Genomic DNA, 26,797 nt, shown 5'->3' on the forward strand with positions numbered 1-26,797 from the left:
GATTCATAAGGAATAGTCACTACCAAAGGACTTTTATCTGTCATAGTTGAATCTTCTGGATAGGGACATAAATGGTGAAAGATATTTAACATGTCCTGGAAAATTACAGAAAACTAAACTTTTCCAAGATAGGCTAAATATGGATCTTGTGATGTGGGAGAATTCATTTAATCACCCATGCAGAAGTGACAAAAACTCCAAGCTAGCTGCAAGCAGCTTTTTACATGGTGAGTAAGAATTGGCTTCAGGCAAGCACATAAGGAAGCTATTGTAAAGTGGAAAATATTCCCAGGCTATTGAAGAAAGTGCCACAAATGTCTGGCAACCAATATTTGTGAATAGGCAATCCAGTAAATGTTTTGTGGCTAGGAACATCTGCGGACTCCCGTGCCAGTGTGCAGTACGCCATCTCAAAGAAATTAATGTGAGAAGGATGTTTAAGTACTCCAAGTCTTTTCTCCATCAAATATTGCTACCACAGCTTCTCTGCTCAGGAGAAACAGCGTAACATTCAGTTTGACTTGGGGATTTATTTCGTATAGGTTGGAGTCTTAACAAAAATAGCTGCTAACACAGAACTACAAATGTTTGGGCAGCAGCTGGCACAAGATGTGAGGCTGCAGAATATTAGAAGATGTAGTTTCTAGAGCAGTTCCCAGCTTCTGCTTGTGCATGAGGCTTGGCAAGTTCTTTTTCAAGTGGAAGAACATCTTTGGATTTAGAGTTTCATGCTATACAAGCATCAGATGCCTTCTGGCTGTGGAAGCTTTGTGTGCCACCCAATTATAGATATTATCAGTGCTATTTTTCTAGGAAAAAAGGGGTGCCAGAACTCACCATGAGTGCCTGCCTTGTTCTCTTATAATGGCACCGGTGTCCACCTGAGAGAGGCCCGAACTGAGTTTCAAAGACTTCTGGCTGAAAAAAAGCCAGTGGTTTCTTGTTGGAAAGGTGGCATAGTAATGCAATAGTAATTGGGAATATACATAAAAAGTACTCTGAAGGGGTAGTGTGTGAAGTATTTATTCATTCTGCACTTTTATGTAGCATGTAAACTGATTCATAAGGAATAGTCACTACCAAAGTGAGTATCAGTGGTTGTCAAAGTAGGGCCTGTCTGCAAGAATGAATGAAGAACGAAAAGCATAGGGGGATTTAAGGCAGTGTGAGCCTCACTGGACCTCACTGGCTGTGCTTGACTGGCATGGGGAAGGAGGCATAAAAAGGCTCTGACAGGGCCCTAGAATTCTCTCACCTCTTTCCTAAAACTGGGGAAGTGAGCTTTGGGAAGGAGGTAGAAGGGCTCTAGGATAGTTTGGGAAGGGCATCAAATGTTGGCCTCATACAGGGCAGCATATTACCAAGGTCTGCCCCTGCGAAAAGATCCTGTATGGAATAAGGATTTGACCACAAAATATGACTTGGTTGTCGAGTACAATTCCACAATGGTCAAACCTAATATTTTTTTGGAAAGTCTTCCATGACATTCATTCCATGGGAAGAGAAAAGGAGTTGAGTAGGCAGTCAGACAACATCATTTCCTGCCTCTGCTCGACTACCTCTACCACCAACATTCCCAAATTTACATTCTATACCATTTCTTTGTTTTAGCATTAAATTTGTAAAGCACCTTGGATGCCTTGGGAGAAAGGCAGGATATAAATGTAATAAATAAATGAGATAAATCCAGGCATGGCCCACGATGCACCTGTGAATTTGCGGTTGAAGACAGCAGGGCAGCAGATCTATATCGTTCAATATTTTTACTGGTTTTTAATTGCCTTCTTGCTTCTTTTGTGTTTTTTATTGTATTTTAGTATATTAGAATTTGAATGGAATAAAGTACAATATGTAAGAAATGCTGGAAGCAATTAAAATGCAATTAAAAATCACACAGCATCTAGCACAGTGCATTACAATGGCTACAACAGGTAGAAAAATCATTAAGTGATATGCTAAGACCCTTAACAATTTTCAAGTGGTTAGGAACCACAATTTTCAAGTTGATAGGAACCACAGTATTACTGCTGCTCATACTACTATCATAAGCATTATTATCATAGTCACTGATAGTATTAGTAGCCTGATTATTATATTGTTTCTTCATCACAGTGTACTTCTTGAAGCATGCAGTTCTTGAATACAAGAAAGTTGAACAAACTTAGCATTTATATCTGAAACAAAGCAAAGCCACAACTTTTGATTGATTGTGTGTTTGGTGTGGTGTTTTGTTTTTTTAAACAAAACAAAACCCAAGGCATTTCAGGTCTTCTGAAATCTCTAGGATATAAGAGAAACCTGGATATATGATTACTTTATGTAAAATAAATGTCTAATGAATAAAAGCTAAAAAGCAACATGCCATATGTATTACAAAAGCTATCTATAATGTTGATATATTGAAGAAGCAGTCTGAAATATAATAAATGAACATTCCATTACTCATGTACTAGAGCTTTGAATTAACAAATGAAGCTATTGACATATGGAACCAAGGCAGAAGCTGGTTTTGGAGGTGATTTCAAGGTCTGCATACTGGTTCTGGCAACGTGATGTAAGATAGATTTTTCTTATTGTTCCATCAGAGTTACAGAAAACAACAAGGCAGCAGCTAGGTGTGTTTCAGAGATGCATTTCACAAGAACAGAAATACCGAAATGTTCCCAAAGTGGCAAAGCATTTTTTTCCTCTTTAGAAATGTGAGTACATTTTTTAACATATTCACACTAGGCACAATCCACCAAGAATTTCCACAGTGCAAAGCCCACTCATTTCAATGGAACTGGATGAGAACACTTAACTGCATTCTGCCCAGTAACTTTCGCACCATAGTTGTGAACAACTCACTAATGGGGTTGGTTTGGGGTTTTCTCACCTGCAGTACAAATGCTGAAAATATTTCATTTTTCACTGCATTTACCAGGCATCTGATGCACCTTTTATTCCAAATCATTACAACTAAATAATATTTTAAAAATTCAATAAATAAAGGCAGACCATATTTTTTGTTCTGCTTGAATTCAGTATTTGCATGGCTATGGTTGATAAACACTATTGTTAGCCCAGTTTGAGATTGCTACAAAAAACACATTCTTCTATATTTTTCAGCATGTTGTCGATGCATGACACAGGTTGCTCTGACATCATCTTCAAAAATAATTTCATCTTCTTAGAAACTTTTCTAAGAAATTTTTTCTTAGAAAATTCTCAAATTTTTATCATATGGGAGTGCCCGGAAGCTGTGCTATTCTTTTTACAAAGACTGCCCCCCCACACACACACACTTAAGGAAAAGGAAAACATTATATCCACCATATCATTTAAAAATTAGACACATTTCTGTTTAGCATGGTTTGAATGAAAAATACCTACTTTACATTCTACATTAACAGTGATGTATTAAAGTCAAAACGGGCACTCTTAACGTCACTTACGAAAACACCCTCAAAGTTAGAGGCAATGTGCTGCGTAAATTTGCATATCATCACATTCAGTAAACATGCAAATATCTAATATCCTTCTAGAAATGGCAAACGCATACAAGAAAGATTAATAGTAGCATCCCCTCCACACTCCAAAGTTAATGTTAGAATTAATCCAAGTTTGTGTACTGCAGGTGAAGAAACAGATTTCAAGAAGTATTTTTTGGAAGTTCTAGCACAATCCCATACATGTCTACTCAGAAGTAAGTCTAATTAAGTTCAATGGTACTTACTTCCACATAAGACTTTAACCTTAGTCACCCACTGTGGCTGAGAAAGCCATGAACAAGATTAGTAAAATTCATAATTTGATCACCCACAATGAAAACATGACAGTAAACACAAACAAACTAAAACAACCAACACATTGCTGATTATTTTTGCTACAGTGTAACCCATCTTCCAATCTTGTAGCCTTGGCAATTCCCATTATTTTAGGGAGCTTTGAGCGCTGGATGTCAGAACAAATAAATATATGGTACATCTTGTAGCCAAAATGTAAAGTAAAATATCCATTTCAATTTGAAATACAATGAACTAAAACTATCCTTAAAATGCTTCATTCGGATCACTGATGCCACAAGCCTGTAAGCACTTGTCCTGGAGTAAGTCCTAATAGAAATTAAGGGGCTTATATATGAGTAGATACACATAGGTTTGCACTAGAAAAATGTTTCCGTTAGGAAGGCCATACTGCTGTTCTGGATGACATGGAAGCTATTCCGTTGAATAAGCCACACACAAAATAAAATCTTCCTGGATCTCCCAAGTGTGGCTAAAACTAGGAACTATAGTTAAAGGTAACCATAAAATCTTTATCAGCTGCAACTAGCTAGCAGTATGAGTCTTGTCCATTTTTCCATTTGGTAGGTGCACCACATTTATGATGTACAGAATAGAAACCATGGAGGCCAGTATTAATACAGTAGACACAAGGAACTCTGAAATGTATGGAGGGGATGGGGGGAAATTTCTGCTCAGGCCAGAATTGTACTGGTGATTTTAGACAGGTCGGCTCACACTGAAGCAGTAAATTAGAAATTTAAAGCATATTAAAGTGGCCTATATAAACCACAAATAATAATAAAGGCAGTCTTCCTAAACCAAGTTAATGTGGCCTTAAACCAACACTACATCCTGCTTCCCCTTGTCCATATCCTATAAATGAGTGAGGATATCTAACCAGTTCAAGTGTCCCCAACCCACTAAACACTAGACTTTAAAAGCAGCCAATCCCAAGCTCAGACTCTCTGTCTCTATTTTCCAGGGACTGTCCCAGATTTAGAGAAGCCCTCCCAGTTTCTGACTTGATCCTGGAATGTCCCGCTTTTCCTTAGGATGACACTATTTGCATCAGAGAAACGTTGGAGGGTATGGAGTTATGTTGCCCCTGAGCCAAGAAGATAAGTAACTATACAAGCTTTAGAAGACATCTAAAGGCAGTTCTGTAACGGGAAGTTTTTTAATGCTTAAGTTTTTATTGTGTTTACTGGAAGCCAGAATATCCAAGATGGGTGGAATATTATTATCATGATTATTATCATCATTATTTGACATCCCTATTTTCATCAGAGAAATGTTGGAGGACATGCAAGCTACACTAGCCTGTGGGACTGCACCTCCCTAGGAACAATGTTCTTCAAACTTGGGTCCCCAGATTTTGTTGGACTATAGCTCTGAGCCTTTCTGACCACTGGATAAGTTGGTTGAGAAGGATAGGTCTTGTAGTCCAATGGCATCTGGGGACCAAGCTTGAAGAACACTGCCCTAGGAGATGCCTTAGGATGCTTGCCAACCTTTTCCCTTTCAAGACCTGCCTCTGCCAAAGGTTGTGACAAGTACCTCAAAGATTATACAAATCCCAACTGTCAATTACGGTTTCCCCTTAACTCCCCCTTCATCCCAGGATTTGGCCTACATGTTGAGATCATGACAAATAAAGCAAGCAGGGGGAAAAGAAAGTGCAAGGCCTCCAGCTAATCTGGAAGCCCACAGGAAAACGATGAAGGTTCTTTTTTTTTAAGAGGCGAAAGGAAAAAGACGAGAGGTGGCAATGGCAAAGATGTGGACCTCAGCAGGATTCATGCCCCAACACGGACTAGCACATGACATCTTAGCACATGTACAGACCCTGATTAATTAGCTGTCACTTTTATTTGTTGACTAGTGAATTATTTATACTCGTAAAATGGTTTAATAATTTAGAGCTGATATCTTAACAAATGACAGCGGAAAGTGACAAGGAGAAGGTGGCACAAAACAACTCTCAACTTAAGTTGAGATCGATGCTATTGTGCTCGGGGCATTTGAGAAGACAATTTCTGCTGACTGTTTGCAGGGGGGAAGGAGGGGGAAGTACGTTGATTTTGTATTACGTGTTAAACAGAGAGAACTGCATATCTCAGTAATCAAAGGAGAAAAGTTCCTTTAAACCAAAAAGAACATGAAATTACTCTGAAGAAATCTACATTTCCATATGAAATGAAAATCATTGTCTTTCTTTTAAAAAGACTAAATAAAAGCTAATTGCAGTGTTTGTTTTAATTTTTTTTTGTCTCAAAGCAGTTCTTCCATCTTTTGTTGCCACAAAGGCTTTCGGATACATATTGATTTTGACCTGTGTGTCACATTTTTTTTTTTTGACAAATTCCTTTTTAAAAAATAAAGTAAAGCAAAATGACAAAGCCATCCTCATATGACGAGGTTACTTTATGTGGGATCGGGGATGGAGCAAAAATTACCATTCCATGCCTCCGTGCGATCTAAACGTGGAGGGAAAGAAATATAATTTGATCCTTAGCTAAATCCAAATTCTCACCAAGGGAAATGCTGGAGGAAGTGAAATAATTGAATACAAAATCCCTGCAAAGTCTTCTGTGGCTGTAGACAGCACCTCACTCCTGCATTTTCTGTCCCTGAAGTCTGTAAGTGGATGCATAAACAAACAATAACTTGATTTATAACTTGAAATAATGAAAGAAAATACTTAAAGGAGATCTTTCATGGCCATTGCATTTTTCTGTTTCTCATTAAATGCCATAAGGATACTGTGTGCATTTAGTAAAGTTGGGAAAGAATTGTAGCTTAGCAGTAGACCCCAGGTTGAATCGCCAGCACCTCCATTAAGGTCTGGGGGTATGTCCTGCCTGGAACCCTGGAAATATGATTCCAATGAGTGGGACTATACTGAGCTAGTTGGACCAATGGTTTTACTCAATATAAGGCAGTTTCCCATGTCCCTAACAAAATCAGAATAAAAATAAACGATCTCCCACTTAGTCCACCAAGACAACACTGCAATTGATGGAAGGACTCCCATATGAAAGACCTCATATTAGAAGCCCAACCTGTGTCTGCTACAAGTAAGGCATGTAGTAATACCAGTCCCATGCTATGGAATACCCTTCCAGAAGGGATTCGGTAGACCTCCTTGCTACTAACCATTAGGCATCTCTTGAAGATCTTTTTTTATGCCAACAGGTCTATTCAGATGTTTAATTTTCTTAAGATAAGCCATTCATATAAATGTTTGAGGGAAATGGGAAGTCAAAGTTTAAAGAGAAAGGTATAATAAATTTGAAATCTGGAATTTATATGTAGAGATTTTAAAATTTAATAAAAATTTGAGCCATTGTTTTTATGCTGTTTTGTGTTTAATTCATTTGTATCTGTACACTGCATTGATACGAGTGCACATGTCAGGGTGCTGATGGTTACAAATATTCTTAATAAATAATAATATCCCTCAATTTCCTGTTCCACAGCCAGGAAATGTGGGGCCTGGTCTACCACTGTCCGAATAATATTTTTAATGCACAAATGATAAAAGCCATATCTTAAAATCAAGACTTCCTTCAAGTAATCAATGCCGAACCAGCCAGTGAATTACCTCCTGTTATAAGCAGCTTCAGGCGAGGGCAAAAAGTACTCAGACAACACCGATTCCTTTTTACAAAGCTATTCACTCTCTGACCTGGCTCTTATTTATTTTTCTCTACAACAAACAACACTGTAGATATTATGAAGCATGGTTTGAGCTGTTCTGTATTGATCAAGTTCTCCAGTGGTTCTTGACCTTATTTTCAGTCAGTGGCACCGTATTTCACAGCACAATATTCCTGAAAGGGGTTTCCCACCTTGCAGTTCTCTTCTCCTGAACAGTTTGGAAATGTAGGGAGATTTAAGGCCAAATAAAAATATGTCACTGCTCTTCCTTTCCACATTCCCAGTATCACAATGAGGTACAAAGACCCAACTTGGAATACAGTGGTACCTCAGGTGAAGTACTTAATTCGTTCCGGAGGCCCGTTCTTAACCTGAAACTGTTCTTAACCTGAAGCACCACTTTAGCTAATGGGGCCTCCTGGTGCTGCTGCGCCGCCAGAGCCCGATTTCTGTTCTCATCCCGAAGCAAAGTTCTTAACCTGAAGTACTATTTCTGGATTAGTAGAGTGTGTAACCTGAAGCATATGTAACCTGAAGCGTATGTAACCTGAGATACCACTGTACTAGAGAATGCAGCATCCCGACTGGGAAAGGGTGAGTTCTAAAATGAGTGAGTTCTAAAATGGTTCAGTACCTCCCCTCACCACATGTTGTAGCACAGAAGCAATCCCTCCTGGAAGAGAGACCATGGCTCACTGGTGGGTCACACATGTTTCCCACAGAAATCTCTAGATGCAATCCCAGCCATCTCCAGCTATGGTGAGGGGGAAAGGTTCAGGCAGCAGTAGATGATAAGGATTCTCTGCATGAAGCCCTCTGAGGCCCATCAGTCAGAGTAGACAATAGCAGATTAGATGGTAGAGCTGTGTCCAGAGCCCCTGACCAAATTAGGGGCCTGATCTAGTTATTTGTGGCTCCAATCTGACTCAGGATGATCCAGGAGTAAACCCAACCCAGATCCGGACCCAAACCTAGTTCAAGAAGGTGTGTGGGGGGGGGGAGGAGAGACACACAGGATCCCTGCACATCTTCTTCCCTTCTTCCTTGCTGTCAGGTCACCCCCTCCCACCTTTTGAAAGGCCCCGGATTGCTCTAGGTGGACCCGATCCAATGTGCCTCAATCCAATCCAGGCAAATCTCAGAGTCACCCAAATTAGCCCAGTTTGGTTCGGGATCCAGGATTCAGCTGGATCTGGTCCATTGCCCTACAATACAGAGATAGTCAAATATGATATAATGCGACTCCCCAGCACAGATCTTTATTGTGCCTCTACATATATATTATGGGCGTGATAGAAGGAGAAGACTTCAACAAATAATGGAAGGCAATAGTTCTTCAGCTGTTCCTCTCTGGTCTCTAGCCAAAGAAGCTTTCCACATTACAAAACCTGTTTCTACTGTGGCCACAATAGAAATGGGAATGAAAATATGTTTACCAAGGACAACAAAGGCATTGTTATACCGCTTTCAGTCTACCAAAAGATAGTGGCTCTGTTCAGAAGATCCTCCATACCATGGTCTGGAGGCTAGGGGACATGTTCTGTACTTCCCCTTGTCTCTACCTCTCAAACAGCTTAACTAATTACTTCCAGGGTTAAGCAAACCATAGCTTGCCCACATACTAGGATCACAAACTGTTGAAGAGGGAAGGGAAAGAGGTTGCCAGCAGGTGCAAGCTGCTCATCATCTAAACCCTTTTTGGTGGCTTGGTTGAAAGAAGCCATTGTCACAGGCCTATTTCTTGATCTTCCTTTTCTTCTGCAAGCAGCTCTGTCTTCTCTCGGTCAGTCTCTTTATGGAGGAGATGACCCTTTTATAATCGTTTTGAAAGTACTAGTGTGTGCTTTAAAACAGCATGTTGGGATCAAGGATAGAAATATGATACATTTCACTACATGGATGGGATATGATCTAAAAGGAAAGTGAAATGTAATCTGATGGGGAAAGTGTGGGAGGCAGGGTTCTACTATAACTTGACAGGGATTTCTAAATATCAAAACCAAAGTATTGCTTTTAATAGTGAATGTTGGCAATAGTCTCTTGTTCCTATACAAAAATGGTTCATTGGAATACTAGATTCCAGTCCTATCCCCATATTTCTTCTTTCCATTTTGCTTGTAATAGCATTTGGTGCAAACATATAAAAAAATCCCTGAGGTCATTATTGTTGCTACATAGAAAAAAAAGTCAGTATCTAAAAAGAAAAACCAAAAGCCTGATAAAAATTCTCATCTCTGAATTCTAATGTCAATTCAAGATATCAATAATGGATAGAAATTAAACAAAAAAAAATCATGTCTACTCAGAAGTAAGTCCTATTGATTTCATTGGGACTTGCTCTCAGGCAGGCATATTTAGAATTGCAGTGTGAAAAGAAAGTAAGAATCCAATTAAAATGAAATCCCAGCTTGTTATTTTCATGATGAAATTCAGTTGGGTCCACACAATAGTTGCTAAGGATCTTCATCCCAGAATTAAAATACTGTACCTTATTAGTGGATAATTTCATCATTTAGGAGAGAAGAATGTTTAATATATATTTATTTTAATGATTGTGTCCCACCCCCCACCCCAGTGGTTTTAGCTATTTCTATTTTATCTGTAAGCCGCCTTAAGTCCCTGTCAGGGGAGAAGGTGGAATATAAATATGATGCTGATGATAGACTACAAACACAAAAAAAGAAAAAAGCTTTTTTAAAAATCCGTGTCTGAACTTCAACTCTGTGCTATACTGTCTCATGTTCAGTTTCAATGTTGCTACACCTTCCTTTTTCAAGGCATTTATTGGTGTTAACATTTGCTTTTAATTTGTCTCTAAAACAAAATACACAAGTCCCTTGGGTTGCCATTTGCAACATTGCTTCTGTTTACCAGATAATCAAGTTTTGCAAAATTAAACAATGTTTCCAAAAACATATATATTCTCTCTCTCTCTCTCTCTCTCTCTCTCTCTCTCTCTGAATGCATGCCAAAAATGTGCTCTTCAATATAGATTGTTTTCCTGACCCATAGTACTATCTAGCATGCATTCTTTTCCAAACATGCAACATGCAAATTTACCTTGTCTTTGCTACAAAAATTAGACACAGATGTCAAAATACCGTAGTCTATGAAATATACTGAAGCAGATGTTTAGAACATACTACTTCCTCATTTGCTGTCAAGGATATGAAACTTCTCTAAAATGATTGGAGCATGCATGCAACACTCAAGGTGTAGAGGTGAATCTCCATTCACATCATTTTGACAGTTTAACGGAGTTAGCCCTGATTTACATGGGCATGAATGAAAGAAGGAGTTATCACTCAAGGTCAGAGTTAAGGTCACGCATAACATCATGACTTGGAATTTACTGGCTTAGAAATACATTTGCCTTACAATTATTAAGCGAATACTTTAAATTAATTGGTAACCTTAGATCTAATTGCCCTTTTGCTTCAAAATAAGCTAACCTAATGAGTGGTGCCTGTGTTTCAGTAATAATAAAAGGTGCTTTTCTTTGCAAAGCTGATCAACAACCATGCAAAATGTGTCAGAAATACATCCTGCACCAGAATCAGCTCACTAGGTGGGTTGGAGTCACTATGCTAGCCTTTGGAAGATGGGTTGCTGTTGTTTACTGGGAGGGAGAGATAACATGAGGTAGCAGGAAGAATGGTGTGGTGCAAAATACATTGGCAGTAGTGCCAGATTGGCTCCGCCAGTGTGTTTTCACCATGCCAACCTCCCCACCACCTCACCCTTCTTCTTCCTCCTCTAAGTAGGCAATAACAACCCATCTGCTGGGAAGCAAACACAGCTCTGCTTCTCCTAGCAAGCCATTTCTGGTGGTGTGCAGAAGATAGACTGTGATCTGCTAATAGATCTCTGGAGGATTTACTGTAGATTGGCAAAGTTTTCTGATTCTTAGTGTCTAACAATAGCAGCAACTAAAAAGGCTTTCCTTCTCACCCTAAATGTAGTTACTAAAAAAAAAAAAAAAAAATGCGGGGGGGGGGGAGAGGAATTTTTGTATGAAAGAATATGTGAACCCTGTTCCTTAATTCTTAATGGAAGTCCACTTGGCTGAATCACAATTTTGCACTTGGCTCTGGCTGGTGGACCTGAGGGCTATAGAAAAATGAACAAACTATAAGCACTACCCTAGATTCTGTCCACCAGGCCCTAAACTAAGATGTACAGTTAAGATCTAATTAGGGTTTCGGGAATAATTTTGTCCAGTTCACATTTTCATGCAATGCTACCTAGCTCGCAAAATGAAAATACAGCAGTCCTTCAAAAATTGCACTTTTCTGAATTTTATGATACAGTTCTCCAAGCACATTAGAGGAAAGCATGTATAAAACTAGAGGACAATAAAATGTGGAAATACACCACAGCAGGCAAAATTGCATGCAAAATTGTGATTTTTCTTGAGGTTTTCTTTTGCAAACCTATGTGGAAACCCGAATTGACAGATTTAACCATCCCTAGTTGGGTTAGTTCAGATATATTAGCCAAAATGTTTTTGAGGTCTTGTCTATATAAACATTGCAGCGTTATACTCTGGCTGTCTTGAAAACCATAGCAATTGCAGGGCTCAAACAGATACTACAAATACAGAAGCATTTTAGCCATAGCAAGCTAGTTGTACATTCCACTCCCACAACACTCTCTTCTTCAATAAGTACTTCCAGTAGAGTCCCCTATGGTTTCCATCTGCAGCTTCAGAACCCATTTGGATGCTCACATCAACCCCTTGTGCTCTCTGCCCTCAGATGCATAGCACAAATGCCCTTGCATAACCACATTGTGCCTCACATAAAAGATGAGCAAATTATGAATGCTCTCATTGGGTTTTAATCAACAGTGGCATGTGAGAGAGTGCAGTGGCAGATAGGGATGGGGCAAGGTGGCAATGAGGTCAGAGGAATCTGAGTTGACTGTGTCGTCATTTCATAAGTGCACACCCACCCATGCACTTGTAAGACACTACTGGACCAACCCTAAGGCTCCCAGAACCTCACTGCTACCTCACATCATCACAGCAAACACAGCCCTGCCACAGAGCAGAAGTCACTGCTTTGCTGCCCTGTCTCATGTGCCACTGCTGGTTTCAATGCCAAGAGCTATGGTGAGGTGCTAGAGTCTGGCTTTACATACGTGAATGTTCAGCACCAGAAAGAAGTCAGAATAAATCTTGATTTAATAAAACCTTTCACATATTGAAATATATTATATATTTTCTTCTCTTCCAGTACATATTAGCAGAGGGGTGGTACAAACCTCTGTTAATAATAATAATAATAATAATAATAATAATAATAATAATAATAATTTCCTGCCCTCCCCAGCCAAAGCCAGGCTCAGAGCGGCTAACAACAATAAAAGTAACACAGCATTCTAAAATCAATTCATTTTAAAATCAATTCAAAATCAAATTAATGGCAACCATTGGGCTAGAGTTCTGTGAAGATTACCAAAGGACGGGGTCAGCCTGTACCTTGGCCAAAGGCCTGGTGGAACAGCTCTGTCTTGCAGGCCCTGCGGAAAGATGTCAAGTCCCGCAGGGCCCTAGTCTCTTGTGACAGAGCATTCCACCAGATTGGGGCCACTGCCGAAAAAGCTCTGGCTCTGGTTGAGGCCAGCCTAACCTCCCTGTGGCCTGGGGCCTCCAAGATGTTTTTGTTTGAAGACCGTAAGGTCTTCCGTGGGACATACCAGGAGAGGTGGTCCCATAGGTACGAGGGTCCTAGGTCACCCCAGAAGTGGCAGGTATTCTTCCCCCCTCATACATGAAAAGGAATGCTAAAATCTGTTGAATAGTTTTTCATCTTCGGCAGGAAGGAAAGCATTTTGGGGACGAACATTTTCTTGAATGGACTATTTAGTTGCATTCACCAGTGAAAACAACATGATGGACACTGCAATCCTATACACATTGCCCCACTGAACTGAAATAGACCTGCATAGGTTTAAGCTTAAAAGGCATCTTAGAAAGATCTGTGAACCACCAGACCAACCCAGTCTGCCGGCCACATCAGCAGATTCTTGGTACTCTTGATGCTTTTACTTTCTGCATTGAATGGCAGAAACAAGGGGGTTGTCATTTAACATAGCAAGCCCCGCAAAAGGGTCTGGTAGCTTGCACTGACCTTGGCCTTGTCAAGCCATTTTATTTAGGCTGGCACATCAGTACAGTGTAAGGGCAATTAAAAATACAATATTTTGCTTTGCTGCTGTTATTAGAGTTTCCACAACCGTTGAGAAATTTCTAGAGTTAGCATTAGGTTTTGAGACCAAAATTTGATGTTTGCTTCTGCAGACCCTCCAAGTGTCCCTATTTCACAGGCAGGGGCACCAACTATAGGGGGTTCTGGGTGCAGAGCACCCACAAAAAAATTGTTGTGGGTGCTCAGCACCCACACTGCAGGCCCCCAACACAACATTCGGTGCCTTGGGAAGCACTGGAAGTCATGTACGAGGCTTCACGAGACTTCAGAGATGTTGTCCGAGGCCTTGCGAGACCTCAGAACCAGACTTCCAGTGGCACTGGATGTCAGGTTCAGAGGCCAGGCGGTGTGCATGATGTCATGTCGCAACGTGATGTCATAATGTCACATAAAGGGGCACCCATAGCTTGGAGCCAATTGGCTCCCCTGTCTCCAGGGATAGTCTCAGATTAGCAGAAGCTGTAAATTTTCATTGGAAAAATATTGCAGGGTATGGAGTTATGCGACCCCTGAGCCAAGGAGAAAAGCAACTATACAACTTTTATAAGGCATCTGAAGGCAACCCTGTATAGGGAAGTTTTTTTAAAATTTCAATGTTTTATTATGCTTTTATATATGTTGGAAAACACCAACATACATGGCTAGGGCAACCCAGTGAAATGGGTGGGGTATAAATAATAAAATGATTATTATGATGGAATAGGAGGTCCCTATTATCATTGGAGAAATGTTGGAGGGTATGCATCTTTATTTCTAAATTCTATGTACACAAGCCTTCTGTAGTTCCCTGTATAATGCTATACTATGACACAGAGCTTCTGTTTCACCAGCCCAGATGAAAGGGCCACTCTTGGGTCCCAAAAAGGGATTTAAAATTTAAAATGAGTCAAAGGATCACTGGACTTTAAGAATCATCATCATCATAATTTATTATTTATACCCCACCCATCTGGCTAGGTTTCCCTAGCCACTCTGGGCAGCTTCCAACAAAAGATTAAAAATACATTAAAACATCAGCCATTAAAAACTCCCCTTAAAACTTCAGGTGTCTTCTAAATGTAAGATAGTTGTTTATTTCTTTGACATCTGATGGGAGGGTGTTCCACAGGGCGGGCACCACTACTGAGAAGGCCCTCTGCCTGATTCCCTGTAATTTCGCTTCTCACAGTGAGGGAACCGCCAGAAGGCCCTCGGAGCTGGACCTCAGTGTCCGGGTTGAAACTTTTAAATATATAAATATTCTGCCAGCTCTTTTATATGGATTAGATAACATGATTACATTATCAGTTTATTTCCTCTGCCTAAACATCCCCAATAGATTAACCAAAAATAATAGCCTTGATTCAAAGATTCCCCATCATGAGGAAAGTGAATTGGGTCACACATGGGTCAGGTCACAGAATTTCTCTGCAGTTTCAGCCACAGTTTCCCTCAAAAACCACTCCAGGGACTTTGGTACCCCTTAGAGTGGCGTTAGATGTGTCATAGGAGTTGCAGGTGATGTATTAATAAAGCCCATCCTACAGCCTGCACATAGAGCTAAATATTTAGAATTCCACAAATCGTTGATTTTTACCACAGAAAGTCAAGACAAGCATTACTCGGCACTGACCAGAATTCCACTATGTAACTTCTTCAAGTTAAGTGTTTTTTGTCATGTAAAAAAATGGCCAACAGTATCTAGTAGGTATTGTGGATTTTTCTGCGGCTTATTCCTCCCCAACAGACTACAGGCATCAATCTCCCTCTCTAGCAAAATATAATTAAAGTAAAACAAAAAAGTAATATAAATGTAACATTACAAGTTACTTATCCCTCCTTTCTTTTTTGAAACAGGAGTTTAAAAGACTCCAAAGTAGCACATAGTCTGTAATCAGCCTCTTCCTGAATGCTGTAGTAAACAATTTTCACTTCTCTCTCTCACAAAAACACTGCTACAAGAGTAGTTTGCTGTTGTTGTTTTCATAGATGACAGAGATTTTCTCCATGCTATAACTCATCTTGTTTTGTTCACATCTTCTACTTTGGTTGAATTGAAATACAATTTTCAAAAAAAAAACACCAACCCACAAAAAAGAAACTACTACTTTCTAACTTAAAAGAATATAGGCTGTTGGGCTTTGAAGTTAAAGAACTGCACTGACACACAGCCATCAAAATTTGAAACTTTTAAATATATGAGTTCATTTTTAAAATCATTTTAACTGGAGGTATGAGTAGCTAATAGAAAATTATTTTTCAGAAGTATAATATAAGCCTTTAAAAGTAAGTACTTCCTATTTCAAACCTTGCGCCTCGTTTATGAAACAATGAAGAATTTGGCGCTGGAATGAGGAAACTGAGATATTACTTGAATAATTCTGAAATATTAATGGTGACTGGCTATGAATAAAGCTGCAAGTTCCTTATGGGCTTTCAAGCTTTTGCCATGTTTTCTTATGGTGTTTTTATTTTTGAAAAGGGAAAAGAACAATAGCATTCCTTTAAAATTTATAGCCCACACCCCATGTGGAAGGCTCACGGTGGGTAACAGTAGATTAAAAACAATTACTACAGCCCATTAAAATGGAAGTTAAGATCCAATTAAACAGTTAAGAACATCATAAATATTAAACCGCAGCCCTCTGGCAGCTTAACCAAAGCCTCCCCAAATCAGCCCAAAATATTATTTGAAAGCAAATTTAATGAAGGCAAGGGAGACATGACCAAAGCTTATCTCGCCCCATCCCTCCAAATTGTGACTCTTTTAATATGCAGATATGAAATAATATGAAGCAGAATGCACAGCAAAGTAAAATAAATAGCTAAAAAAAAGAAAGAAACCACGGTCCTATCAAATCTAAAGAGATGTCATATTGTTAATATCCCATCTGAGGCGTTCACTCCTATCAAATGTAATGCAACAGGAAACCCTCTACTGCAGTATTTTCTCATGCAGGCCTGTGCACTAATTATAATGCTCAGCGCTTGCTGCTACATGATAGCTTCCATTTGAAGGTGGCTTGCAGTTTTTCCTACAGAAATATCTCCAAGCCTGCGTGGAAATAAGGCTGTAGCCACTGCAGGAGAAATGTATTGTTTTCAAAATTAAAAAATAAAGATGTGAATGCAAGCCAGAAACAGAAGGAGAGCAACGGGTAGCTTGTAGGTGCCCCTTTTCAAACGCATTAGTAGGTCAAGGCTCAATATCCCTCTGCTCTTTCAATCTGTCCATGATCATCCCTGAATCCTTGCTTTACATGTTCCGGCTATTCCTGAAGCAGCTAAAAGTATGAGAACAGTCCACCTTGTAGGCCTCTGTCTCACAGATACATGGGACCTCTCCCCCCCCCCCACACACTTCTTTTCACCACACATCTGAACTTGATGCATAGAAAATCCTCCTTACAAACTTGGCCAGAAATTACGGAGAAGCAGTTTACCATAGGAATACGTGCAGACTCTTGCTAATTTGCCACTTGTTAAAAGAAAGTTCACCTCTATCTACTCTGGTTATCTTTCTGCCACACACTTAGAAGAATTTGACGCATCCTGTGTTGAATGTGCAAAAAACAGCAACAACACCCTGTTGGTTAAAGCGGTCACCAATATTCGAAAAAGGAGCACCTAATTTCTTTATAAACCAAAACAAATACATTTTGTTAAAAGAGAGAAGGAAACAGTGGTTGTGTGTGTGTGTATATATATATATATATATATATATATATATATATATATATATATATATTACTTCTTAAAATGTAGCTAAATCATTCTTCTTCTCAAATTGGATCGAAGCTGGTATGGGGAAAATGCATCAAAATGTCATATTTCATAAGAAACAACAGGCTAAAGACAGGAAAGATAGGGAATACAGCTCACCAGCAGTGGAAGCACACTGCAGAATAAATGGGACACAGCTTGTTCCCCCCCCCCTTCTAAATATGACATTTATTTAAGAAGTGAAAATGCCCACTTCCCTGGTCGTCTGCTACCAGGAAGCTTACATCATTTAAATTATTATTCAGATCATCTGAAAGTATAAATAGTGCATACCAAATTCACATGTTACTCACATGTAAGGCATAAGCATGTAAATGAAAGAGTCACAGACCCTCCAAGTGTCCCTATTTTCCAGGGACATCCCTGATTTAGAGAAGCCATACCGGTTTCTGATTTCATCCGGGAGTGCCCAATTTTCCTTAGGATGTCCCTAATTTCACTGGAGAAATGTTGGAGGGTATTGCATTATCTAACCCCTGAGCCATCTGAAGGCAATCCTGTATAGGGAAGTGGTTTTTTTAAATATAATGTTTAATGTTTTATTATGTTTTTTATATATGTTGGAAGCTGCCCTGAGAGGCTAGGGCAACCCAGTAAGATGTGTGGGGTATAAACAGTAAAATTATCATTATGGAATGGGGCTTCACTATTTTCATCAGATAAATGTTGGAGGATATGGAAGTGGGACTGTCCTTTTAGCCCTACCCCAGAAGTCACTTAGAAACAGCAACAACTATGCATTGTGTGCTGTTCTTTGAGCAGATAGTTCAATACATGAGCTCCTGCTGATGAGTAGGGGCTCTGCGCAGTAATGGTGCATGGTCGTTTAGGTGCCCTGATCATGTAGAGTTGCTACTTGGAATCAGGAGCTTGTGCCTTGGGCTTTCAGCTCCCAAAACTGTGCCCAACCCTTGGTTACTGGGAAAGATGGATGGGATGGCACCACTCCTTGTGGTACAGGTCTCCGCGCCACAGCTAAGCAATGTGGGCTGCAATGTCCTTCCAGAAAATTGAAAGCTGCCTTATACTGAATAATAAAAAAATTAGTCCCTCTGGCGCAGGACTGTTGACACCAGCTGGCAGGTACGAGACATTCCCAGTTCTGTGTGGAGATGCTGGAGATTGAACCAGAGAACATCTATCTGCATGCAAAGCAGATGCTCTCTCAATATGTGAAGAGTCTTACACCCATTCCTGCATTATACCCCAATGACATCAGAACCTGGTACAGCATCACAACTTCCCATACTGCTAGACTAGGGAGGTCTTGTTTTAGAAAGGTCATATCATTTTACAAAGGACAGTTCTCTGTTTGAAGGTGCCCTCTGTTTCAAGGGCTGTCCAGTCCAAGTCTGGTTTAATCAAAAGGAACTACAAGAAGGGAGAAAGTGACCATCAACAGCACTTGGGCAGCAGACAGAGCAGACCCCCAGGTCACCTCACAACCAGGTCTTCACCCATTGCAATGAGATGCACTGCATTCCTACTTAGCTTGTAGTCAATTATGTAGAAATTTGCATCTCCCTATATATCCATTCATCTATATAATTTTCTAAATTCATTTTTATTTGATTTTACAAAAATGAATTTATAACAGTGAAATGCATATCCGTATAAAGAGATTTCTCTGAATCTCTCAACCATCCATTCCATGTGTCCTAATGTGAACATTTTCAGCTACATATTATTTCCTAATCTATATTTTATATTCATCCATATTATCCATAATACCTGTTACATTACAAGTTGTATGAAAATCCTGCTAATGTTTTTATCTGCTTACAGTGGTCTCCTAAGTAAATTATATTTTTCCCCATTCTTTTTTAAAGTTTTTGTCCTCTTGGTTCCTGAGCTTTCTAGTCAGCTTTGCCATTTCAGCATAGCCCATCAGCTTAGTTTGCTATTCCTCTCTGGTAGGGACTCTTTCTTCTTTCCACCTCTGGGAACATCTATATAAATTAAATTTCTGTCTTCTTTTATCCTCTTTCTGCTGATGCACTCTGTTGATGTGGGAAGCCATGGGCAGTGTGAGAAGAGCTCATGTTTCTCTTTTCAGTACCAGCCATTACCCCAGTTTCTAGAGAGATGGTGGTATGGGGCAAAGGAAAAGTGCCCCAGAAAGACAAATGATAATCTTCTCCCATGGTCCAGGGTTTTTCATGCTAACCAGGAGATTCAGGAAGCAGGAGCACTGCAATGCCCCCAGTGGTACCAGAGTCCAAAGGAATCTGCTCCAAGGACTGCATTTCCTCAGACTGGATTCAGACGGACAACAGATCTGGAATGTGCTGGGTATCATTCAACAAGGAAAATAATGCTAAAACATGGGGAGACATGCATCCAGTCACTGATGTGAAGTGGATGAAACGTGAGGATGGAAAAGACCAAAGAGGTGCTATCATGTGGTTTGTTTGCAAACTGCCCCATGGTGCTAGGAGCTTGTAGCAGTGGCCCAATTACAAGTATGTATTATTTTGATCCAGTGTTGTTGCATGCATATAGAAAGAGCTACCTCCAATGCTCACGCATGCATGTGTTTGCTTCTCCACCAAAACAACTTCAGACTCCTGCTGCAAAAATGCATCATAACCGACTTTAGTCAATTGCACACACAAAAAGCGATTTAGAAAACTACATAGGGCATGCCACTCTTACCAGACTCAGTAACACCTTGGAAGACCACATAAGCCATAAAATGTGTCTTTTCTTGCCACCAAACATATGACAGTTACAACATGTCAGTACGATATGTGAATGAAAGCCCACATCAGTAGTAGGATTTGGACATGGAAGAAGACCACATCTGGTAACATTTTTGCAATGATAGACAGGGAATGCAACCACACACACACAGACACACACACACACACACACATACCAACATACCATGCCAGAAACATAATGTCTGAATCAAGAAATAGACAGGCACTTTAAAAAACAAAACAAAAATGATTCCGCACCACACACACACACACACACAAAAAAAAAAAGGCAGAGAAAAATAGCTGTAGAAATATTAAGCAATGCAGAATGCAAAGTTGGTTACTTATGGGAAGATTGCCACAGAGCAAACAAGGAAAACAGACCCATACTTTATTTATTACTTAAATAAATAGTTTGTACAGCTTGCATTTTTGTGCTCAGTTTTCTGACAATATAAATCCGGTTCCCCATCACTCCCTAATATCTATATTGTTTAAGGCTTTATATACTGCATGATTAGTTGGCAATGGTACTGTTCAATCTGTACTAATCTGTATGCATTTATATTGTCTGAGCAGTTCCCTAATTGGTTTCCATCCAAGTAATACCACAGAGAATAAGGTTACATGCTGAAAAGGGCCGAGGTGAGAGAGTGGTTAAAAGGGGAGTGCAAACTCTATTCCTGTTCCTATTAAGAATGCATTGCACATCTGCATTTTTCAAAACATTTCTAAAACTGCCTCTCTCTGAATAAATGGGAATTGTATACCAGCATGGGGTGTGTGTGTGTGTGTGTGGAGGGATGGAGGGAGAGGATCATTTGGGACAGCTCCACCCACTTTGCTTTCATTCATGGCTTGATACTGTACATATGGATTCTTTATGGGAAATGTTCTGAAAAATGAGCAATTTTCACACAAGGTGCATGGCATTTTATCTATAAAAGTGTGTGAAAATTGGGAGATGGAGGAGAGGTGAAAGCTCATTTTGACCATGGTGTTGCCACAATACAAATGACCAATTTTGCTTTCATGGCCAGATTTTTCAGACATCAACAAATGACAGTAAAAAATGGAAAGGACAAAGTATTCAAGTCTACGCTGTCAGTTACAATTTCACCCAGATCGAGAGGAGAAAACGATGATCTAACGGGCCCACTTAGACTCAGTGTCTGTCTAATGGTCTTCCAGGTTCTTTAGATCCCTTAAATGATATCTACCATTCCATAATACAAAAGAGCTGCAACTCAGATTCTTGCTTGTTTGAAATCAATATAATTTTTTTCCATTGATGCCAAAAAGGAATAGAGTTACACCCGCTGAAATAAAATATGAACTCAACATTTTCTGAGGACTGCACTATGGCATCGCTCAAAACTGGCTATCAGCAAAATCGATATATGACTCAGATAAACAGATGAATGACAGGTGTTAGGTACCACTACTCACAACTTGCACTGAATTTAAGATGATATAACAGAACTAAAAACTTCAGCAGATTACTGGTCTTGTACTGCAAGAAGTCTCAGCACGCTTATAGCCTCTTGATTATGCCTTCTGCATGCCATAAAATTAATATTAATTGTGTGCCACAGTTGTAAGTAAAGAGATGCACACATGCATGTCGATCAAATGCATTTCCCAGCTTCCCCCCCCTCAAATAAAGCATTTCAGGGCTTGCAAAAAAAGGGGGGGCTCTAATGCGAAAAACTATATGCCAGGAAATAAGTTTATTTAGACAAACAAGATCCAGACACAAACGTGTTTGGGGTCTGTGGAACAGATACACAACTACCAGAGAGAGTTGGGGAAAGGAAGCGTTGGCTGTACGTGTGTTTTCCGTCTGTTAAAAAAGTAAACAAAAAGCTCACATCCCTGTCAGACATACTGACATATATTCTTGAAGACACATATGGAAGCTTATTTTAAAATCCAGAAAGAATAAAAGATTTATTTTCAGTGAATGATGCTGTGATTAATTTTGGTTTTTCATCATCATCATCAACCTTTTATTCGACCGTCAGTCAGAAAAAAAGTACATTTGTCAATACACAGTTAAAAGCTCCAGGAAGATTTTAGAACTTAGCCAACACTAAAATGGGCTAAACAGATAGCCCCATAAATTTTGGTTTTTGTGTTTTGCAAAATTGGGCAATACTGTAAAAATTACATCATCTCAGATATATTTTTAAGAGCATCCTCTGTTTTAGGCAACACAAGGATGTGAGTCTCAAGTGCACTAAATTCACCACTGCTGAGGATGGAAATTTATGAGAATTCATTTTGAAAGGAGAGCGTATGGGATTTCCATTCTGGAAAGAATGGGGGAAGGGAAGTACTCAGAATGCATTTCTGGTTAGTCAAACACAGAATACATTAGAAGAAATTTTTGAATTAAATATTAATGATCATGTGGACCATTAATCCAGTTTGGGTTTCGTTTTAGAGGCTTATAATGCAGTGACCCTCTAAGCTTAAGGAATGACATGCAGGTACATCCTGTTGAGGCCACTGGAAATTATTGCTCTGTAAGCATAGCCAGGTTGGCATCCGAATATGTTTTCTTTTTTTCCTGTGAGACTGTTGCCAAGTCTCATAAAGGTATAGATATATGACCCTTTCATAACACCAAATCTTTTCTGTTCTTTTTAAACACACGAGCCTATTTCTCTTCAGGTGCTCAATTCTAAAAGTCCCCCCAATGATTCAGAAAAGTAAAATTCTCCTTGTGTTTTCTTTTAAAGGTAAGTTCCATTAACAATGAACTTTATCCTGTAAAAGATTAGTCTTCTGTAAACCGTTAGGTCTGCAATAAAACCATTAAAGCCATATATATGTTGTCCATCTTGTGATTCATATACTTACTAGATTTTCAAAAACAACTTTTAAAATGTTGACCCCTTTCTGATTTGATCACAGCAAACCAATTCCTTGCAGAAAAGTCACTGCAACTTAATGTAAGCAATACATTCCATTTATTTGTAGACATTATCTGTGCAAACCCTTCCTTCTTTGTGCAGCCTATTTTGTTTTATTTAATCTTTGGCTTAAGAAATCTGGGTGCAAAACTTGAGACTCTTTTGGGTCTCATTAAATGTGAAAAAACTAATGTTATTTCATGTCTTCAGAAAAGTGCAAAATCAAGTAAGGTGCAACATCCCCCTCTTTCATAAATGATCTGGATTTTACAGAAAGATGGGGTGGGGGAAATCAATGAATATACGTGCATAGATAATAAATATGATCTTTCTGCATCACTGTAGCATTATAGAAATGCATTTTTCTTTAAAAAAAACACTTACCAATTTCCATTCACCTTTATTTGGTGTCACTCAAGTTAAATAAATCAATAGACTCAACTGGTGCTTCACATTCTTCAGATGATACTTAGGATTGTACTTTCAAGCTTTTTTATAAAGTTACCAAAATACATATAAAGATGGCTTGGATATTGATCATAGCAAATCATTGTGACCATAATCTCTCTGAGTGTTGACATTCATACAAATAAATTCCTTCCTATCATTTTTTTTTTTTTGGGGGGGGGGGAATCAATAGATTTTCTATATGTACTAAAAAGGATAACTCTAAGTTCCCTTTGCAGTCATGTGATTCCAGGAAAGTGTGTCAGGCATCACCCACAATCTCACAACCTTAAATCTTGTTACGCAGGATGAATGTAATGTCTTCATTTACAATGCATTCCTATGCATGTCTACTCAGAAGTAAGCTTCCAGTCAATCAAATAGCCTTTTGGTATAAATTATTGTGAGGCAGTAAAGGTTTCAACCCTCAGCTATGCTGTAACATAGAATCTATGAGAGAAAGAGAAAGAGATAGAGAGAAGGAGATCACCACAGGGCAAAGGATAGCAAATCAATACTGGCAACTTTTTTCTACATGCCTCTGGGATCTTCCTAGGCCTGGCCCGATCTCAAAACCACCTCAGCAAAGGCTTAAAAAGGAGAAGAAATGTGCACAGAGGAGGATCTTGTCCTGCCCAAAAAAAATATCTCTCCAGCTCAAGGGTTGTTTAACATAACCACAGTTACTTAGTTGATCTTGCATTTGAGAGAACTTCTCATTTAACTCGCCTGCCTATAATAGGCAACTTTTCCCAACACAGAGTGAAAGGTCACTATTATATGTAAGGAAAATTAAGCCGATGTTCTCGGTTGCCTTACAGTTCTCCTAGTTCAACTACTCCAATAAATGAACATGTACTACAAGCCGAAGGGCTTTTTATTACAAATTTAATTCATTTCTCTAGACAACTGTGAAATTTGCCATTGACATTAGTCATTACCCCAAGGCGAACTAAAAGATGATCTCAGTTAATAAATGATCCTTAACAAGGAACACTCCCTATCTTCTCTGATATTGGCAGAGGCACATTTTATTAATGCAAGGCTTGCTTCCTGCCAGAACACTAGCATTCACGACTATTTGGTATACTTGTTTCCTCTTCCTGCTCCTGATATTAATAATTATGCAACGGGATAATTAACAACACAAAGAGACAGTACTCTGAGCTTGCAGCTAGATTTTCAGCATGTTAACCTTCTGGGAAATAAAGAACAGAAGCAAAGAGTCTAGCCAAATAAACCAATGCAGGTTGATTTCACAGTGTGTAAAAGGCTAATTATCTGTGAAAAGTCTGACCTCCAGTAACAAAATCACACAAATGTGCAGGAATTTTATTTTAAACAAAACTCAAGAGTCTTTTTTTTTTTTTAGAGTATCAAGAATTCTCGTTAACTAGCTTGCAGAAGGATTTGCATATACATATATGTGTGGCAATGCATGTACACACACACATATACACACACTGAGAGAGAAGTCCTCAACGATTTTATTTCATTAAAGAATTGTACTTATTAAGTGTGCACTCACACATAATAGCATCATGTAATAAATGGTAACTAGCTATTCACAACACCTGTGAAAGTATGGTAAAATAAACTCCCCCCCCCCCATACAGACACACTCTGCCACTACAATATAAACAAGATAAACCTAACATATGACAGAAGTGGGTTAAGTGCATATTGTTTACTGGAGACAGGGTGCAATAAAATACAGGAAATATTATCACTTCTTTACAGATTCTATATGTAATTCATTCTGATATAAGAATATTTATCCACTAGCAGTAATAACAAAGCTACGTGGGGTGTTTGGTTTTTTCCCCCTCTTCATTCCAAGAAAAAAATAAATTGTATTTGCAAAAAGCAAACACATTACGGAGTGTGTAAAAATGCAATATTCCCATTTTCTAGTCAGAGTTCCAATTTATTGAAGTAACAGAGCAGAAAATGCACTGACAGCTGTTACATTTTATTGCGAATTAGTATATACGTTTTATATCCAGTGAGCAAATGCATGATACATTGTATTCCAGTAATTGCCACTGGCTTTCCAAATGGAAACTGAATGATCTTAGTGCAATTACACTCAGGAGAGTAAATGTAACAAGCCACAGTTCTACATTATAGCTCTTTAACAATGCGACGAATAGCATTCTTCTTTTTCACAAATAAACACATAAAAGGTCAAACCGCCGATCAATTATCTATAAGCATGAGGCAAAGACAAAATTAAGAGTACTGCATTAGAGAGGTCTTGTGTATCACAGGGTAGAAGATTAATAAGGATCCTGAGAAAGGCAGTGAAGTTTTCAGCAGGCTGAAGTAGTTATTACTTCTACACAGCTTCAAAACTCTCCCCCCCCCCTCCTCTGGGTGAAGGGAAGTGAGGCTATAACTGAACAGTTGGGAAAGAGTTCTCATTTCCTATCAAATTCCAAACATTACAGCCTGTTAAGCAACTCTTCAGTTTAATCTTTTATATGTGCGAAGAAACAAACAAACATGGACGCATTGAAATATCTCTTTCTATATTTAAAGCATTTTCTCGCAGAGAGCATTTTTCATGACTGGAGATGTTGCTTCACTAGATTAGGAGATATTTTAAAAGATCCTATGTTAAGAGAAAGGAATAACTGCACACGTTAAGGAAAAAAACACCTTTTTCTGTACTAACCTTCATCCCACCATCTTTTAAAAGCTTTTTCTTGGGCAACCGGTTCTGTGACAGCTTCTTCACCTTCATGCTCTACGGTGGAAACGCTTGGGGAAAGCCAGCAGTCTCCTCCCCTCTAGTGGCTACCGGCTCTATTTGCAACAACACAGAAAATGAAAGGCCTACAGCAGACCACCTCTGGGGCATTTGTGTAATTTCTAGGCTTACAAGAGAAAGAGAGAGAGAGAGAGAGAGAGAGAGAGAGAGAGAGAGAGAGAGAGAGAGAGAGAATAGACCAGGCAGCCTATCGCAGCAGCAAATAAAAATTATCAGTCATTTAAAACAATATGTTAGTGAGGACTACAACTTAATCAACACCAACCTGCTGACATAGATTTGCAATTTGAGCAGGTTATTAGTGATCGAATTAGCAACGTGTCACAACTTGTATCTGATTTATTAGAAGAACTGACTAATGCAAGAGGACTATAAAACAACACAGAAGACCATTTTTCCCCTCCAAAGCTCACTGGCTGTAACAGCATACAGCTCCTGAGAAAACGTAGAGGAAAATGCCAGGAGGCCTTACTGTGAATGCATTTATTTTGCATATGCATTTATGCTGCAATGCTTAAAATAAATAAATAAAAAGTCAAGGCCTGGTCACTGGACT

At 39.1% G+C, this 26,797-nt stretch overlaps 1 long non-coding RNA gene across 1 annotated transcript in view; it reads right to left on the minus strand.

Annotated features, from left to right (window-relative positions):
• LOC308589457 overlaps window positions 1-26,398 on the minus strand; it is a 45,884-nt gene extending 19,486 nt beyond the window's left edge. The window contains exon 1 of the long non-coding RNA XR_014009275.1: window positions 26,146-26,398. This is a non-coding gene — a long non-coding RNA (uncharacterized lncRNA). The remainder of the gene's footprint in view (window positions 1-26,145) is intronic.
• Window positions 26,399-26,797: the final 399 nt, after the last annotated feature.

The sequence above is a fragment of the Podarcis bocagei genome (assembly GCF_964188305.1).
Source record: "Podarcis bocagei genome assembly, chromosome: 6".
Classification (NCBI taxonomy): Eukaryota; Metazoa; Chordata; class Lepidosauria; order Squamata; family Lacertidae; genus Podarcis; species Podarcis bocagei.